We start from the raw sequence: 6,223 nt of genomic DNA on the forward strand, positions 1-6,223 counted from the left end.
AACCCGTCATATCAGTCACAGTCGTGTGGCAGACCCTGTCACTGAAATGATGGGTTGGTTAAAGTGTGCATGTCCTGTTTTGTTTATACAACATAAGGGTGGGTGGGAGGGCCCAAGGACAATTCCATCTTGCACCTCTTTTTTCTTTTCTTTTTCTTTGCATCATGTGCTGATTGGGGAGGGTTTTTTGGAAGGGCCATCCTGCGTGACACTGCAGTGCCACTCCTAGATGGGCCCGGTGTTTGTGTCGGCCACTAGGGTCGCTAATCTTACTCACACAGTCAGCTACCTCATTGCGCCTCTTTTTTTCTTTGCGTCATGTGCTGTTTGGGGAGGGTTTTTTGGAAGGGACATCCTGCGTGACACTGCAGTGCCACTCCTAGATGGGCCCGGTGTTTGTGTCGGCCACTAGGGTCGCTAATCTTACTCACACAGCTACCTCATTGCGCCTCTTTTTTTCTTTGCGTCATGTGCTGTTTGGGGAGGGTTTTTTGGAAGGGACATCCTGCGTGACACTGCAGTGCCACTCCTAGATGGGCCCGGTGTTTGTGTCTTCTTCTGCACTAGGGTCGCTAATCTTACTCACACAGCTACCTCATTGCGCCTCTTTTTTTCTTTGCGTCATGTGCTGTTTGGGGAGGGTTTTTTGGAAGGGCCATCCTGCGTGACACTGCAGTGCCACTCCTAGATGGGCCCGGTGTTTGTGTCGGCCACTAGGGTCGCTAATCTTACTCACACAGCTACCTCATTGCGCCTCTTTTTTTCTTTGCGTCGTGTGCTGTTTGGGGAGGGTTTTTTGGAAGGGACATCCTGCGTGACACTGCAGTGCCACTCCTAGATGGGCCCGGTGTTTGTGTCGGCCACTAGGGTCGCTTATCTTACTCACACAGCGACCTCGGTGCAAATTTTAGGACTAAAAATAATATTGTGAGGTGTGAGGTATTCAGAATAGACTGAAAATGAGTGTAAATTATGGTTTTTGAGGTTAATAATACTTTGGGATCAAAATGACCCCCAAATTCTATGATTTAAGCTGTTTTTTAGTGTTTTTTGAAAAAAACACCCGAATCCAAAACACACCCGAATCCGACAAAAAAAATTCGGTGAGGTTTTGCCAAAACGCGTTCGAACCCAAAACACGGCCGCGGAACCGAACCCAAAACCAAAACACAAAACCCGAAAAATTTCAGGCGCTCATCTCTAGTTAGTATTGAAAAAATACACACAGCTCCTGGTATTTCCTTGTGGTCTCCCATCCAAGTACTAAAACCAGGACCAACACTGCTCAGCTTCCATGATCAGGAGAGATTGGGCAAATCCAGTGTGCTGTGGCTGTAGATGAGCTGGTGGTTTCTGTTACAGCTCTTCTACTTCTAACTTCTGGTACATAAAAGAATACATGTAAAAATTAAATGTACCAAGAAAATGGTGTTGGTAGTTTAAAAACACCTAAAGAATCTGATACTACCAAGCAGTCTCCCATCCATGTATTAACAAAGTCCAATACTGCTTTGCTTCAAAAATCAAATGAGATTGGGCATATCCAGTGTGGTGTGGCTTTAGATAAGCTTTGTGGTTTCTGTTAGAGCTCTTCTACTTCTAACTACTGGTACATTAATGAATATCTATAAGGTTGTAGTTTATCCAATATGCCTTTACTACCTTACCTTTCAACCCCCCCTCCCTCCCCTCTTCTCCTTATAGCTTCCTTAGTTCTCTCCTCCTCGTGTGTGCGTTATTTGTTTTCTCATACGTCCTAGAGGATGCTGGGGTCACATTAAGAACCATGGGGTATAGACGGGATCCGCAGGAGACATGGGCACTTTAAGACTTTCAAAGGGTGTGAACTGTCTCCTCCCTCTATGCCCCTCCTCCAGACTCCAGTTTTAGTATTGTGCGCAGTGATACTGGATGCACTACAGGGGAGCTCTACTGAGTTTCTCTGAAAAGACTTGTTAGTTTTTTTTATTTTCAGGGAGGCTGCTGGCAACAGTCTCCCTGCTTCGTGGGACTTAGGGGAGAGAAGTATGACCAACTTCTAGTGAGTTCAATGGCTCTGCTTCAGGCTGACAGGACACCATTAGCTCCTGAGGGTGCTGATCGCTGGGTACGCCTAGATGCACACTCCCGAAGCCTGCCGTCACCCCCTTACAGAGCCAGAAGACAGGTGAGTAGCAGAAGAACAGAGACTTCTTCTTCAGTGACGGCATTCTGAGGTACCGAGCAGCGAGCGGAACGCTGCGCGCCATGCTCACACACAAACACAGGCACTGCAGGGTGCAGGGCACAGGGGGGGGGGGGGGCACCCTGGGCAGCATAAATTCCTCACAAAAGGCTGGAAAAAGTGGACATTAGTGCCTGGGCACTGTCCTTACCCCACTAGCGTAATTAATTATTTCTGAGCGGGACAGATACGCGCCATTACAGCGGCGGGGCTTCTTCCTCACCTCACCAGAACATCTTTAGAGCATTACAAGTCTATCACTATAGAGTTTATTATTTCCCAGACTGTGTACTTTTGGCGCTGGATTGTGAGCTGAAAAATCCTCTGTGTCCCTCTGACAGATTTACTGACGGTCTGTCCCCCATAAGCCGGTGTGTCTGTGGGTACTTGGTATATGTGTGTCAACATGTCGGTGGCTGAATGTTTTTCCCAAGAGGAAACTATATTAGGAATGCAGACATATGATGGTGGCCCTGTTGGCACCACCAATAACTGACTTGGTAAATGTTTCAGTAATATCAGAGTAAGGTTGGATAAATCTGTGTCCCAGACACAGACGTAGAGAATAGATGTGATATTCATGGCTATGTTTCTTTTCCCTCAGGCCCCGCTGGGTCGCAAAAATGTTATTTTGCCCAGTTACTACACACTGATACTGACACGGATACTGATACTTATGTCGACCATAATGTTTCCTGATTAGATCCAATATTGGCAAGGAGCATTCAGTACATGATTGTGGATATTAAGGACATATTAAAATCACTGAAGACCCTGCTGTTCCTGACAAAGGGGTCTATATGTATGTATATATAGATATATAATGAAAGCTGATGTAACGTTCCTCCATCTCTGTTTGAGAAAGTCTGGGCCAGCTCGACAAGATGGTTTCAAATCCCCAAAAGGATTCTGGTTGTTTATTCATTTCCCGCCGCGGACAGAATAAAGTGGGAGTCACCCCCTGTTCTGCACGGGGCCCTGTCACAAATCCAGCGGATCGTATGCAGGAAGCTACATTATTTCTAGTTATGTAACCACGGGTACATTACTTAGACCTGCCATTACATGTGCATGGGTGAGTAGTAGTATTCAAGAATTGGTCGAATACCTTGTCATCCGATATAGATACCCTGGAGAGATGGGATACTCCTTACGTTGTATCATATCAAGGACACTGCAGCATACTTACGTGAGACTGCAAGGGATATAGGACTCTTGAGTTCACGGGCCAATTTCATGGCAGTGTCGGATAGGAGGGCATTGTGGATTCACCAAGAGAATTCTGATGCTGACTCCAAGAAGAAAGGGAGTCTCTTCCCTATGAAGGTGAAGCCTTGTTTGGTGACTGCCTAGTTAATTTGATCTCGGCAGCTCCCGCAGGTAAGTCAACCTTCTTGCCCTATGTTCCCTCCCAACGGATGAAGACGCATCATTATCTGATGCAGTCATTTCGGCCCAATAGATATGCAAGAAGTTAAGATTCCCCTTTCTTTGCAGGTAGAGGAAGGAGAAGAGAGAAGAGGTCTGCATCCTCTTCAAGATCGCAGGAGCAGAGATCATCCTCTGATAGCCAGACAGCTGATTGGATGGATATGTGGAATGTTTTAAATGCTAGTGTAAACTCATTGCACAAAAGATTAGACAAGGCAGAAGCTTTGGGACAGTCAGGGTTTCAACCCATGCCTGATCCTATGTTGCAGGGACTGTCAGGGTCTCATAAGCGCCCACTATCCAGATTGTTGACACAGATACCGACACGGATTCTGACTCCAGTGTCGATTACGATGATGCAAAGTTACAGCCAAAATTGGCAAAATCCATTCGATTTATGATTATGGCAATAAAAGATGTTTTGCACATCACAGAGGAACCCCCTGTCGCTGACAAGAGGGTACATATGTACAAGGGAAAGAAGCCTGAGGTAACCTTTCCCCCCTCACACGAGCTGAACGAGTTATGTGAAAAAGCTTGGGAATCTCCAGATAAAAGACTGCAGATTTCCAAAAGGATTCTTATGGCGTATCCTTTCCCATCAACGGATAGGTTACGATGGGAATGCTCCCCTAGGGTGGACAAAGCATTAACACGCTTATCCAAGAAGGTAGCCCTCCCGTCCCAGGATACGGCTACCTTCAAAGAGTGTGCTGACCGCAAACAGGAGATTACCCTGAAGTCCATTTATACACATTCAGGTACCTTACTCAGACCGGCAATTGCGTCGGCCTGGGTGTGTAGTGCTGTAGCGGCATGGACAAATACCTTATCTGAGGGGATGGATAGCCTAGACAAGGATACTATTTTATTGACCCTGGGGCATATAAGAGATGCTGTCCTATATATGTGTGTATGCAAACTACAGGTGGTGCTGCAGGGCCCACACCCTTTTACTTGTCTTGTAGAGCAGCTCTGAAGCTGTTACAGTGCCCAGCTGCTGCAAGAAATCAGCTTGAATGCTTCAGGGGCTTGGGCATGGCCAACATGAGCCCCACACCGAAGGAGGGTGGGGGTGTTTAATGCAAACTTGGGGTTATACAAGCGCCGCAAAAGGCCGCCATGCCCTGCATGCCCCTTTTCTCTTTTCATATACAGATGAGGGTTCCAGCCAACTTTGGCCCACTGCTTGGATGACATCACCGTATGCAAATCCGTCTGCTGCAGACCTTCCCCCAGGAATGCTTGCAATAGTTGTTGCATATGGTTTAATGTCTGAGGGTGCTTCAGTATTAGGCAGCCTTCCGCCCTCCCATGTTCATCTGAAAAGATGTGGTCTCCCTGCAGTTGTTGTCCCCAGACGAGAGTTCCCTTGTGCTTCCTCAGTTAAATCTCCTTAACTTGACGGGGGTGTGCCCGAGCAGCCGCCCTCCCCAGCCCTATCCCAACACATACTTATCTTGCATATGAGATCTCTTGATCATGAAGATAGTTCTCACAGGTTGAGGTTCATCCTGGCCCCGCTCCCCGCTGGAGAGCGCTGATGGGGACAGCAGCGGGGCTTCAGCAGAAGGGTGAGTATGTGTGGCCAGAGACCTCCTTTCCCATGTGCAGGCCTGCAGAGTCTGCCACGCAGGATGGGGCATGTGGCACTCTCCCTCCCAGGGGCTCTTCCAGATGTAGCTCCTCAGCAGTATTTTTCCCGGGCTGCGCGGCGCTCTCCCCGACTGGCATCCGCCCTGGAACACTGCCTTCCTCAACGCAACATCAGCAGGGGGCCCTGGCCTCATCACCATCCCAGGTCTTTCTCATGTATGTATCATGTATGTGTGTGTGATATATGTATGAATCATATATGTTTGTGATATATATATAAATATATATGTATGTATCTATCTATCTATCTATCTATCTATCTATCGTATGTGTGTGTATATATATGTATCTATCATGTATGTATGTATGTATCTATCTTGTATGTATGTGTTCTATCTATCTATCTATCTATCTATCGTGTGTGTGATATATGTATGTATCTATCATGTATGTGTTATATGTATGTATCACACCTTCCTCTATACATATACATACATACATACATACATACATACATACATACACACACCTATATCTGTACGTACACTGACATACACACACCAACATCTATAGATAAACACGCTGACCCCTAAACGTACACCAACGTACCCACACCTGCATCTATACCTACACATGCTGACACGTGGACGTACACCGGCTTACCCACATGTGAATCTATACATACATGTGCTGACACCTGGACATACACTGATGTACCCACACCTAACATCTATACATACACATGCTAACACCTGGACGTATACAGACGTACCCACATTTGCATCCATGCATATATAGATGTAGGTGTGTGTACGTCAGTGTACGTCCAGGTGTCAACGCGTGTATGTATAGATGCAGGTGTGGGTACGTCTGTGTATGTCCAGGTGTCAGAATGTGTATGTATAGATGCAGGTGTGGGAACGTCAGTGTAGGTTCAGGTGTCAGCGCGTGTATGTATAGATGCAGGTGCTT

The sequence above is a fragment of the Pseudophryne corroboree genome, unplaced genomic scaffold (assembly GCF_028390025.1).
Source record: "Pseudophryne corroboree isolate aPseCor3 unplaced genomic scaffold, aPseCor3.hap2 scaffold_971, whole genome shotgun sequence".
NCBI lineage: Eukaryota > Metazoa > Chordata > Amphibia > Anura > Myobatrachidae > Pseudophryne > Pseudophryne corroboree.